This window comes from Lonchura striata, chromosome 3, assembly GCF_050655825.1.
Source record: "Lonchura striata isolate lonStrDom1 chromosome 3, ASM5065582v1, whole genome shotgun sequence".
Taxonomy (NCBI): domain Eukaryota; kingdom Metazoa; phylum Chordata; class Aves; order Passeriformes; family Estrildidae; genus Lonchura; species Lonchura striata.
Genome location: NC_140705.1, coordinates 91,148,155 through 91,162,574, shown reverse-complemented (window position 1 = coordinate 91,162,574; position 14,420 = coordinate 91,148,155). Strand labels below are relative to the sequence as shown.

General features: G+C 38.3%; 1 protein-coding gene across 9 annotated transcripts in view; it reads right to left on the bottom strand.

Moving 5' to 3' along the window:
* Window positions 1–14,420, bottom strand: part of PLCB4 (phospholipase C beta 4) — a 190,541-nt gene that overhangs the window by 105,906 nt on the left and 70,215 nt on the right. The gene's annotated exons all lie outside the window — the stretch shown is intronic.

Below are 14,420 nucleotides of genomic sequence, written 5' to 3'. Positions count from 1 at the left end.
GGGCTTCATATTAGGGGATGGTGAGCTCTCTTCATAGAGTAGGGAGGCAAAGCAATTCCTTCTCTAACTGGGGACCAAGGACAGATGATCCAGATCCCAGGCCCAAGAGCATAAACAACGTGGACTGAAAAGAAAAAAACAAGAAGGATGGGACTTTAAAACCTAAAGCTGTAATTGGACAATTAGCTCCAATATGCAAATGGAGAAGAACTTATAAAAGTGATTGACTCTAAATCTCTAAATTTCATTTATAAAAGTGAGAGACTCTGCAACTGGGCATCCATTTTGGGTTCATCTTGGGTGTAGCCCTGGCTGAGCTCTTGTGCTGCCCAAGGTGTATCCATTGAGGCCTCCTAATAAATTCCTACTTTATTCTTTAGCTCTGTCTAGCTTCTGTTCTAGGTGAGCCTTCCCAATGTCTACTCATTTTTTCTGTAAAGAAATTTCTCCTCATGTCCAACCTGAACCTCCCCTGGCACAGCTTGAGACACAAATAAAACCTAGAAATGCGACTTGGCTGTCTCTAAAACATAGTTAGGAGCAGAGACAAATAACTGCATGCAAGCACACAAGTTGCTCCTTCTGGACACTCCTTGGGCAGTCAGTGTGCACAGTTTCAGGCAGCCCTGGCTGCAGGAAGAGTTTGAAGCTGTAGCAGCAGCAGCTGTTTCCCATCAGTGTAATGAACTCAGAGGCACCTCGCCTGTCTCAAGTGATATAAACCACCTGAAGCACCAGCAGAATTGTATCTTATTCATCTTCTGCTGGAGAAGGAGGAAAAAAGAGGTGCTTGTCAAACATTTGAGATGGCTGCAGAATTAATTCCATAGGAGACAGTTTATAGGTTAAAAAAGAAAAATAATTTTTAAAAAACAGAGATCTAGTCAGGACAGAGGGATGCTGGATCCAGAATCACTAACCTAGGGAATCTTTGGGTTTAGATTAGCCAATATAATTTGTCTGGCTGTAAGCATTTGGCTCAACTATTAATTATACACCCTTTCTAAAGGTCTTTGCATGGTTTCAAACATATAAACACTTTAAAAATAATAGTGTTCTGGTGCTGAACCCAAGTATGACAAGCAAACAATTTGAACAGAAACTACAAACCCAGAGGACATACACCTTGATGAAGAACCAGGTGATCTGGTCTAACTTTTGATTTTTCTTCCAGGGCAGTCCCACCTGCCTAATGAATTAGAATTTATGTTCATTAGCAAGTCTTTCTAAATTGTTTTGTGCAGCATGAATGCAAAAGAATGTTACCTCAAAGCATAAAGACCCTAATGATTCCATTTCTGCTACATACAACCTTGGGGGCTATTTTCTTGTCGAGAGTATGCAACAGGTACAGATGTTGCTAATAGCAACATTAATCACTTAAATAGGCAGAAAACCAGAGGAACAGTGAGGAATACAGGTGGAATCAACTGGAAGTGAGAATACTTAAGGAAGGTTTCTGTGCATTGTACACAACTAGGACAGAAAGCAGGGAGGAAAACGAAAGGCAGCTTGTTTCATTTCCTACTCCTGAATAAGAACTGTAACAATCTTCTGCTTCACAGCAGTGTATAGTAACAAAATCTGTCCTTAAGTCTTGTGTTGTTTACTGAAAAAACAATGAATAGATTTCTGATGGACAGTCAATGGCAGAAAGGGGTAAAGAAAAAAAAAAATCAAACCCCAAAACTAAATTGAAGGGAAAATATTAGACAGCATTAGTGACTTAGAAGACATTTTCTCCAGTGAAATCTTATAATAAATAGTACGGTTTTAACTTTTCACAGACTGATAATCTTATTTTTCTTTAATATATGCTGGTATGCAGCTAATCAGCTTCTTGAAGTTAAAAGTTTTGTATACATCTGGAGGAACCAATGAACTTGAATTAAGAGAGGACTGTTTGATATTTTGACCTTGATTTCCTCCATATTGTATATATAGTCAACTGTTCTTTAAAAAGAAAAAAAAAAAAAAAGAGGTACAAGGGAAAAATTTCTCTTTACATTTCTTTGGGATTAGAAATCAAATTCTAGTATAGTAATACACTTGGCTGTGAACAGCATTGTTCATCAGATGATTGGAAAGCTCCCCAGGAAAACAGACCCCTCTCACAGACAAGGAAAAGGCTATGAATGACAGAAAACAGAGATGACCTAGGAGACTAATTGCATTTCTCACTCTGTAGATGAGCAGTGATATTCATTTTATATATCAAAGGACAATTTTCACCAGAATTTCTAATCTGACATTGCACAATGACTACACTTGTGCTTTAGCATCCTAACTGGGTGGGATGGCAGAACTTTGATCAGCTGGATGGACACAGCTACTCCAAATCCAGGGACACTCCACAGGAGCAGGAGGGGATATAATAACAATTATAATGATAATATATATGTTCAGTGATGTGGCCAGAAACACCTGTAGGATTCAGCTCACACACTTCTCTGAGCTCCAGAGAATCATTTAAATGTTTTAATCTTTAAATACATTTGCAAATTGAGTCCAAATAACTTGTGACGTCGAAGCACAGCTCAGTCCCTCCAAGTCTGGGGTCACAATTCTCCTTGCATCTCCCAGTCCACTCCTCTGAACATCACAAATGCTCACTCATTATTTCTCTATGGCTTTTGACTTGTTTATAAGGTCAACTTTCTGATAGTCAGTCACACACTGCCACAGCCACTATGGAATGATTCCAGGACAGACATGCATTTTTGCTTCTTGTCATCACAGGATTTATCCCAATTCACTTTGAGAATTATCCCCACAGAAGCCTCTAACAGATTTCCATTACCACACAAGCTAATGATGCTATAAGCACCCTGCTTCTACTTAATTTTGGTGCTCCTCAATCAGAGGTGGCAATATTTCTAATAGTCATTCCTAATAGTTGAGCCAAAGTAAAATTCAGCACCTCATCATGTAGGATCTGCAAGATTTTCAGTTCATTTACAAGCTTTTTGTTCTTATTCCATGTTTTGAATATGCTTGGATCCAAAACCATTTTCCCTGAGGTACATTCCAAATATTCACAAACTAAATGCTGCAGAGGAATCTGAAATTTATAATAAGACTTAAACTTTGCTTAATTTTGTAATTCCCTCTATTAAATCACTTTTATTAGATGCTCTTAATGTAAGTGCTTTACCAGAATGGTCATTTCTTGTAAAGTATGACTTCAGCCACATTAAAGACACCAAGACTCTTACTTGCAGTGATCCCTCAAGAGAAGGGAAACAATACAAATAGATTGGGCAGATTAAAAAGGATGGATTAAAATGAATATGAAGATGTCATCAAGTATAGTAACACATCAAAGTGACTATCAGCTGCAGAAAATGTGACTAGTGGTGTGATGCCTAGAGAGGCTGCCTGGAACAGGCTGGACAGAGTTAAAGAATAAAGTAAGGATTTATTAAAAGGCCTCAAAGGATACACCTTGGGCATGTCACAAGTTTTCACACTTTTATAAGTTTTGGTCCATTTCCATATTGGGGTTAATTGCCCAATTACAGCTTCAGGTTATGAAGTCCCACCCTCCCAGTTTGCTCTCCTCAATTCGCTGTTGTTTGTACTTTTTGGGCCTGAAGCTGAAAGTTCTCGGGCTGGAAAAGGATTGTGAAGAGAACTTGCTAACACTTTATATGAATTTCAGATTTACACATCAATGTCATACAGAATTTGGATAATATGAAAGCCAAAACTTAGGGCATCAGGTAAACTCCACTTAAGAATAAATAGTGGCTTCATTTTAATCTGATTTTTTTCAGCTGTGCTCTACGTGCTTGGAAATACTAACAAGCACAGCTTTTGCTACTAGATAAGATCTTGCCTTTTGGTTAGCTCTATTTCAAATTATTTCTCTCCACAAAATGAGCAGACTATTCTAAATTCAATGTTTAGTGACTATAAGATCCAAAGTAACTAGAAGATTTAATCTTCTGATGTGCTGCCAATCTCATTCAAAATAACCTGTGCCTTAACAGCAGTTTTTGAGATTTTAAATATAAGTGCACAAACACACACACACAAAGTTTTTATATATATATACACATATATGTGTATGTATATATATAAAACATGATTTTTTCAATGCACAGAGACTGCTTTGAGATAATTCATTGTTAGCTAAACACATTTAAATTTTTTGTGCAAAGTTTAATTGCTTCTAAATGATTCAAAGGTTACAAGTTTTGTGCAGAGGGACATAAATGTTAGATTTAATAAATTATTGAAAGACTAAATCCCAATAAATCAGTGTCTGATTTCAGGCAGTTTTGAATGTTAATGTAGAATAACTTCAACACTTTTTTAGTAAATTAAATAATGACATTAGCTTTATGAAAGATGTTTATAAAAGGTCTGTGCATCTTTAAGGATAAAAACACCAAGCAAACCAAAATCAACCCAAAAAACAACTATAAAATCCTAAATACAAGACAACCACTCTCATAGAAGTCAAGTACTCCATTATTCATACCCTGGAAGGGCCAAATGCATTCCACTCTGATAGATGTGACAAATTTTCACCTTTATTGCTCCAGAGGAAACCAGTTTTGCAGGCAGCCTAGTCAAAGGTTGCACTGTCCTTTGCCCTGGAAAAGCTTTTTCAGCTCTAAAAAACTTTACTTCAAAGATTTCCATATTTCTTACCCCAGACACCACAGCACATGCATTTTCCCTTTTCTCTTTGCAGAAACATATCAAATATTTTAAAGCCACAGTTAAGCCATGATCAGTTTTCCAAGTATCAGTTCTGGAGACTGTAATCTGTCTAAAAGCTCCCTCAACTGATGAAATGATCTGCTGTAAAAGATAATTAATGACAGACCAGGTGGTGCAGGGACCATGATTTTTTTTGAGGTTCTGTGCTCCAAACCCTTCCCAGCTTTTTGTTACCATAAACAAGTAGGAAGCACACCAACATCAGCAATTACCATTCCTTCAGAAGCCATGGAGAGGACTACAGTAAAAAAACCCAGCCCAAAGCAAAACCACTCAGGTATGACTTAGCTGTAGTGATGGACTTACATTAAACTCTCAATGAATTTCTTGAAGATGCCTAGCGAAGCTACCTTCTAGAGGAGCTAGCTTTAGGCTTTTTGAAAACCCAGCAGTAGATACTAATTTAAAAATTCTGGCAAGTTCAGTGGTTTAAATTATTTTTTTTCCCTGAAATAAAAGCAGTAATTAAAAATACTGATTTCCAGTATGATCTATAATCAGGAATTTAGGTGTGTAGACTCTGACACATATACAAAACTGCATGATATGATAGATGAAATACCAGCCCATGACGAGCCAGAGGGCAGAAGTGATCCTGAAAATATCCCAACTGGTGCAACTTGGCTGGGAATATGCTGCTTAAAGAACAAGCCATTGAAAGTTTCAAAGAAAAGTGGTAAATATTTTTGCTACATAGTTTCCAGTTTACACAATTCTGAAACACTTCTCCTCTTTAAATTTAGGATATTTAAAAATTAATTATTACAAAAATAAGGATGCCCACTAGGTAGGAACACAAATCTTTAAGGGCTGCAAAATAAACTGGATTTTATCTTCATGCCAGACTGATGCTTTTAGCTGCTTAAAATAGAAAATAAATGAGGGACCAAAGCACTTTTCTACACAATCCTTATTACCATGTTTAGGACACTGAAACAAATTATAGTACTTGCATGAGATTTACTACTTAAAATTTTCAATCCAGCTTCTTCTAATCCTGGATTTAAAAGATGCAAGGACTGAAGGAAGAATGTGAACAACATGGCTTTCTGAGGCAGATTTTTATGCTGTCCCATCTGGAAAAAGATGTGAGTAGCATGGTCCAACAGTAACATCAATACTGTGATCTGCCACCACCTACAAAGGGTTAATGACTACAGCTGGCTTCACTCAGCACCCACTCTGTGCCTTGCAAGAGGGTGTCCTCTGCTACTTGTGAGACTGATGCTGTTGAAATAAATCAAAATGGAGCTTCAATCTGTGCTTTTGGAAAGACATGGCAAAAGGAATCTCTGCTGAGCAAGGGAACACATACCACACACTGATCTTCAGACCTTCCAATGCACAATTTTGTTCTATGATTGCCATTTTATGGGGGGAAAACACTATTGTCTAATTATTAAGCATCATGAAAATTAAATCCATTTTCTCAGTTGGAAATTGTGATCTCTCTGGCCATTGAAACACTGGAGTAAGATGAGAGACAGGCAATTAACAACACATAATTAGTAGATCTACAACTTTCTCTTGATTGCCAAAGCTTATATAAATAACATGTAGACACTACTCCTCCTGTCTGAAGATTAAAACATGTTTTGTTTTTTAATAGTATCCACAGCTAAAGAATGCAGCTACCATTAAAGGACTCTTCAGTGACATCAGTATGTTTCAATTAATAGAACTAGCTGGCTAATACCTGCCAGTACTTATGTCTATATTTAGATTTATTTGATAGTTGGCAGTAAAATTAATGAGTGAACACATACTGAGAGTGTTTCCAGGATTTGGACCCAACTGCTGAGGAGAAACAGGACCTCGACTAAATTCCTTTTCCTGTTAGCTTAACTCTGGCCACATCCCAAAACTTTTTGGGATTTAAATAATTTACACTCAGCCAGTCAAAATGTTCCTGTACCCTACATACAAACACTTTCATAAGAATTTCAATGGCAAATTAAAATATACTACTCCTGTCTCTGACAGCAGCAAACATTTCAAAGTAAGCATAGGCAAAGATGAAAATTACAGTGGGAGGCAATCACACTCATTTGCCAATGTAACCAAGAACTCTACAGTCCTTTTTTAAGTGTAATGAATTTGCAAATATTAAGATTCATGTGATCACTTCACCTCAGCTTAATTACTCTCCCAAGAGAATAACATATGCATAAGCAGTGCCAGCTGTAATCCCTGATTCACAGTTTAAACACTTATGCAAGATCATCTTCTGTGAGAGAAGAGGAAAACCCGCATTACAGACAGCAAAATTATAGGAAGCAGGGAAGGTGACAACTCTAGGTTTGCCAACCCTGGAATTACGCTGAATACTTTTTAACTTGAACTCCTTCTGGAGCACAGCCAAGGATCTGGTATCAAGGGATGCTTTAGAGCAACATATTCCGCATGCAAAAGTGCCAAGAGAATATGTTAGGGAAATTAAATCATTCTGTTCCACTACTCAGCACTCATGGAAGCCCAAGCAGAGGCTGGTAATTAGCTAATTTACATGAACTCTGTGCTGAAGAGTATTTAAAAGAATTCCAGCAGTACAATCTTGAAGGGGCAAGACAGCCTGGCCCGACTGGCTCGTTGGCCTGCACATCCTACCATCCGTCTGAGGCAAGACAAGCCATTTTTAGCTGCACAAGGATAGGCAGTTGAATGCCTGAAAATAGCTCCATCTCTGCAATTTGACAGTTAAATATGTAATTTCCTCACAAAGAGTCTAATCACTGTCCCATTTAAGTGGACTGCAAAAGCTGTATCAGGAGAGGCAACGAATGCAGCCCTCAGTTCAATATCTCTGTAGGAAAACAGACATTATTCCTGGGTTTAGCCAGCTATCCTTGGGACTGGGACCAGCAGAAGCACCAGGGCAGGCAAAGTTTTCAGTGCCACGGAGCAGCACGGAGGCTCTAGGGATGCTGTGAGGGGACTTCCTGCAAGAGATAGATGTTACCTGTACAGGTTTTCAGATAGTGGAGGTCAGGGTTTTATTTTGAAATAATACTTCCCCTGTATATGATATTTTATCTTCCCAAACATCAATTCTCCAGTTTTAAGCCATCTTGTTCCAAAGTTTGTTATGATAAAAAGTGGCAAGATCTGAGGTACAATGAACCATATTTAACACAGAGAACAAGTTATAACTGCACATTCCTCTGCTTTTACACCACTCATGATCTGCTCATGGCTCTGCAATCACTATGGAACATTATCTCTGTATAATCTCATCAATTTTGTTTAGGAAATATGCATTTGAGAATTAATGCCCTTTATGATGATACAGCTTCATATCCTGCTAATGAAACACCAGCCCAAAAGCTGTTTTCAAAGCTCCACAAATATTACATCTAATCTACTATGCAAACATCTATCTTGGAACCCTGACAACAAGGAACTAACTTTTAATGCTTTCATAACATTTGCAAGCTGGAAAAAAAGAAAAAAAGAAATGTTATTTATACATCAACAGGATCCTCCTCTTTATGGAAATTAAATGCCAAGAGCAAATATGGAATTCCCTCATGTGGCCCTGTTGTTTTCTTCAGTTTTCCCATAGAGTCAAAAAAAAAAAAAAGCACCTACACAGGGATTTTAAATAAATAAAAAAACATGCACTGCAGACAGAAAAAAGCTATATATTTCTACCAGTTTTTAAGGTCCCAGATTTTATGGATAAGTTTCACTGATAAAACTAGGACAGCACCTTAGGTGAGACAAGTTTACAGTTATTAATCACCCAGTAACTAAATGAGAAGAGCTGAAAACAGACAAGCTTTGGACACAGAGCCATGGTTTTAGGACTGAAACAAAAATAGCGAAGTTGAAGCTAAAGAGAGTTTTTTTTCCCCTTGATCTTCTGATCTTTCTGACAACATTTGCAGCCACCCCCCCAAAGTCCCAGGGAAGAAAGAAGCAATTCTCCAGAGCATCAAAAACAAGATGCACAGAAGAATGCTCTGGCTTAACTTCTTCTCTGATTAACCACCAATCCAACTTGTGGAAAACTAATTTCAAATCATTATTATTAACTATCAATAGATTAGGCAGCTCTTCTCTCCTCCTCCCAAGCTTTGTGTGTATAAGCCCCTGGTGCTCTCCCCCCAAACATCTCCCTCTGCTGTGATGCATCTCCCCACAAACATCTCCCTCTCCTCCCTTTCTGTCTGCATAATATAAAGCACCTTCAAGGCCCTTAACACCAAAAGAATTATAGCAGTCACTTTTTTACTAACTTTAGGGTTTTTTCCCATGTAGAAGCAAACCACTCATTTTTATAAACTGAAGAACACACAGGCATATTGGGATGTTTTATGTTGCTACATCAAAATGCAAATGAAACAGCACAATTAAAACCAGTCCTTTCTTAAGAATATGTAAAGAACTGGCAATTTTTTTAGCCTTTGCTAAAAAACTTTGTCTGTGACATAGGCAATACAAAAATCTTGGACCAACTGATTTATGTGATCCTAAAAGTGAAAACTCCTGCAGTGAATGAGGAGTGTGATGGTGGCAAACAGAATAGATTTTAAAAAACCCCAAACTTCAAAGTATCAGATATCAACTTAGAGGGCCCTGCTCTAAAATGATGGGATGGCTGCAGAGCATGGGAAAAATGCCTGTGTGGTGGCTGCACCTGCAGGAGTCTGCAGGCAGTCGTTCCTGCTGGGGATGAACAAGGAGTCAGCCATGCAGCTATTTGCAGCCTGTGCATTCCCAAACATCCACTTCCGTGCAGAAATTAAGGGCTTGAAGGGCACAACACTGCAGAACATTCATGTCTGTAGTGGTTTTGGTTTACCAATTTGAGATTTTCTTAATTTTAAGACTTTCTAGTCTGATGTACTAAAGAGTGTGGTAGGTTTTGTTGCTGGCCAATTACCAGTGCACTCATTTCCTGCTGTGAGATAGGATTAGGAGAAAGGCAAAGGAGGCTCAAAATTTTAAAAGGGTATAATGAAAATTTTATTAACTGTAAATAAAAGAGAAAAAGTAGTAAGAGTCAAAACAAACATTTTAGAATATTTCTCCTCCCTCTGCAACTTTTTTTTCCTACTGATAATGTAAAGAAACAAAACCTAAAATTTCCAGTCAGTTTATCACCTCTAAAATAGTTTTTCTTTTGCTTTCTTAAGGAGAGAACTCCTTCTTGTTAATCTTATGGAGATTTCTCTAACATTCTTCTTTTGTCTTTAACATGTGTCTTTCACAGAGGTGTGTCCAGCTTCTCTGCGGTTCAACAGATTGCCAATTACACAAGAAGTTTTTGTACCACTTCCCTAAATTCCTCCCATGTCAAAGCCATGACAATGTCCCTGCAGTGAAAAACTGAAATGATGAGCCCCAAACTGTGACACAGCCAGCAGTAGAAGTCTCAGCCTTCATTCCTAGACCAATTATTCCTTCCAACCAAGATATGACATGGCAACACATTCATGGCAAGTGGTCTGACATTCCTTTGTGCTTTATGCATCTGCCTTTCCAGTTTTGGGGGAAAGAGAAATCAGTTAAAAACAAGAAGCAGCATTGAAGGACTTGCTCAGTATGACCTGGGTACAGGGTTCCCTCTCTTTTCTTCTTTTTCTGCCCAAGATCAGCTGCTCCCAACAGTAGGTGTGGCCTCCCATTAGTGAACAGCCCACAGGTGGAGGCCTGTACCTACAAAAGGCTCTTTCATTGCCAAAACCACTGGCACAATGGGCAAAGAGTAGGAGTGACAGATCATCAGAAGATAAGGAGGTAGAAGCAGACATCTAACTTTTCTTTTTTTACAGCAAGGTATAAAGCCCCCCAGCAATATTAAAAAAGATGTTATGCACTGCTGCAAGCTTCGGGATTCTTATCTCTGTGTTTGTCAGGCAGTTGCTTTATATTTGGTTAAGTAAACTTTGTATTTGGTCAAGTAAACTCAGCATACCAAAACATTGCCAAACATGGTTAGAAAGTAACAGAACCCAGTCAAAAGGCATTGTTTGAAGGGAGAAATTTAGATGGATGGGAGGATACTTGCATACAACACATCAATCAATTATGCAACCATCTGCATGACTCAGTAGATGTGAAAGATTATTCTCCTGAAGGAATGTGCTTAAAAACATATGGAACAATAATATTTCTCAGTAAATTCCCTCCACTCCAAACTTTCTCTGCCCATTTAACAAACACAAAGGTGCTTCAGCACTGCTGTGGACTAGAGAACATTTCATTAAACCTTAATCTCTCACAGGAAATAGCAAGAACAAGATCACAGCCTGCAGTTGATACACCCAGGCCTCACTTCCCACACTTAGATAACTCCTGCTATCCGTGTATGAAACTTGCTAACCTGCTATGCCCAGACCTGCAAAAAGACTCTGTTGCTTCATAGGACGTAATCCCATAACAAATATTCCCCTTTTTTGAAATCAAGTAATACACAAGAGCTGCCACCCTCCAGGTAATCATGAAGCACTTAGAACTGCATTATTGTAGAACAGTCACACAGGGGCAGATTACAGACACAGGCAGACTTTCAAACTGGCCCAATATTAAGACTTCAAAAGAATTTCACTCCTTTTCAGCCTCATGATGAAGTGTGTGAACTTTCAAGTACTCAGCACCCAGTGAGAACAAACAGTCCTGTTTGTATCACTTGTACAGCAATTGGCCATTTCTCTGAGGACATTATCAAAAGCTGTTCCAGCTTTGTTCTTTTCAACAGCGTTGCTGCCTAATGGCACCAAACATTTCCTGCAAAATAAAGATAGGCTTACTTAGCTTTTCAAAATAATCAATTTGCAGAACTGGGGCAGAGAACATGTGGAATGTATTAACTTGTCCTGATTTTCAGGAGGAGCTGTCACTCAGTTTGTATCAGAGTAGGCCATTCTCTTGCTGCAAAATCTTTGCATTTCAGGAATTCAGAAACTGGCCTGGGGGAAAATAGAAGTCCTTTCCTGCTGAACTCAGACATGAAAGGATCTGAGCTCAGAGGTGCTTTGCTTTCTAAAACAAAAAAACTAAATTCTCTGAAATGTGAGTACATTTTGAAAACTTGTGCAAGTCAGAAAAGAGCGTTTCCATAGTCTGGCACTCCCTTCTACACAAAAGTTTCTGTTACAATTACAGTTAAGAAACAAGAGCCAAGTTTGCTGACTGAAGCACAGTGGATGCTCCAGGAAAGACTGTTTTCTGCTTAATCTCCTGACAAAACCAGGGGAAGCAGAGACTTGACATTGTTTACCATCATTACTGTTATTCTGACTGTTCTTCAATAGACATGAACTCCTTTCTACAGGCAGCTGCTTTCATAGAGGCAACAAGAGCTTTAGTCACAAAACTGAATTCAACTTATGCATAAAAATCTTAAAACTTTTTCCCTTCATTTACCTTATTTTGAAAAAGTCTTTATTCCCCCATACTCTGTCAGATTCAAGTACTGCTTCTTGACTTCTACTTTGTCAAACATCTTTGTAAAGATCCCTTAAACAATGAATAGCAAAACCACAGGTGTGGAAATAAAACACATACTAGGTAATAACAGGGAAGCAGCAGTTCTTGCAGAGCCTGCTTCCCAATCAGGAATTGCTAAAAAGCTATGGAATTTCAGTGGTATTGAGGTACCTTTGGGTCTCCTAAGCAAAAGCCCTGTGCAAAAACACAATGCCTTCATTATTAACACATTCAGGTCCTTGGGCAGCAATCTCTCTGCAGTGGAGTGGAGTTTAAGTCTCTATAAAACTGTAAGTAATGATAACAATTTTCAAATTCCTAAGGGTCATATTTTAGCTTTAAATTATGCCTCTGTTAACCTTTTGTATTCTCCTGCTTTGCCACTTCTCCACAGTCTTCCCCCTGCTGTCCTTTGCAGCAGCTCCTACATTTCAGAAAACTCAGCAGAGATGCAACTTATTGCAGTTTTAATACTCATCCATTGCAAATACACTCACAAGGAAACCTGGGCATCACCCTTAAGGCAATTGAGAGCAGACAAAAAATGCCAGGGTTTCATAAAGTAGCACAAGAATGCCTACAATATGCAGGAGAGAACAGCAGCAGGAGCTGTAACAATCTGTGTATGAGGCAGTCCTGAAATCATCCCTTACACCACACTGGAAGCATGACTGCAGCTCACATTCAGCACAAAACACAAGCAAACTGCAATTCATTGGGAAAATGGGCTTCACTCTTCTGTGAGTTTACAAAAATGCAAAGACTTGCCTTCTCCACTACAGCATTATAGCCTTGTTTTCTAGCAAACTGCACTCAGATGTTGCTCCTGTGACATCATTAATCTCCGTGGAAACCTTAGAATAACTGTTGGCCTGAAATAGGTTCTGTCATCCCAGATCAACTCAAAAGTAGTCCAGCAGAAGATCTTATATCTCAGTTTTTTGGCTGTACATTCTTACCAGCACAGCTGAAGAGTTACAATTCCTGCAGCCACTTGGAAATAGAGCTTTCATTCCTAACAGTCAGAACATACATAAAGTGAACTATTTTTCCAGCTGAGGCTGAGATACAGAGATTCAAAGATTACCTATTTCTACAGTAAGATATAGACTTGAAAAAAACCCTAAATGATGTGTCTAAATGGAATTTTACAAGAAGATTAAAGCTAGGCTCCTAAAAATCCTCTAGATCTCTGTGCAGCATTATCCCCTTACAAGAAGGGAGCCGGGCAAAGCCAAGAGATTTTTCTGAAGGTATTGATTAAAATTTCCTTTTGAGAGAAACTGTCTATTTTAAATGTCTGCTTCAAGTGGAGTGCAACCAGATGGGTCATGTTGGGTTTTTCTTTTTCTTTCTCCATACCAACCAACCCTCTCTCTGTGATTATTGTCTCCATCATGGAGTCAGGAAAGTTCCTCAGAGATGTTCTACCCAGCTAACAGGTCCTCTGCAAATGAGTTTTGTGCTGAGCTGAACTGACTCAAAGATTCACTAAATGTCAGGAAAGCTGTTTTCTTGGCAAGAAGCCCTGTACACAAATTGGTTCTACAAGGAAACCATGCTGCCTGGCTGTCTACAAATGCATAGTATGTTATACAGACATGTAAATAATTTGGCCTCTTGTAGACCAAAACTAAGAAAGTAATCTAGAAAGAAGGAATTTAAGACTTGCACAATTGTGTCACACTGCACTAAAACTGGCATTATTGAATGTAATTCAGTCATTGCTATGCATTTCTAGAGCTAATTAACAAAATGCTGTATATTTTTTTCTGAGATGCAAGAAATAAAGAGGCAAAAGCAAACAAGGGGGGAATTAAAATAGTATAAGAATATTTGTATTTATTAATTTTCAACACTTTTGAAAAGAGTTGCCTCCACCTACAGGTGCAAGAGATAAAGATATTCCCAGAAAAATAAAAATAAATTAGAATTATATAAAAAAAAAAAGAAAATAAAAAGGAAAAAGAAAGATATCTTTAATTCCTCAGGTCTGATCTTCCCAACCTTAACTCTTACATGCCATTCCATGATCACAATTTATTTCTATTCCAGCAGAAACCTTCTTTTATTGCATATTTGTCCACTTTCAAAGCTAATAAAGTCCTGGGGCTCTCTGTATGGCTGGGTTATTTTAGCTACTGCTGTCATATGGTAGAACAGAAATTTCTTAGCATGAAGTTGCTGACAGTGTCACCAGCTTCAGCAACACTGCTGATGGCAAGCATCACCCAGGTACACTGTTGAGTCTGGGT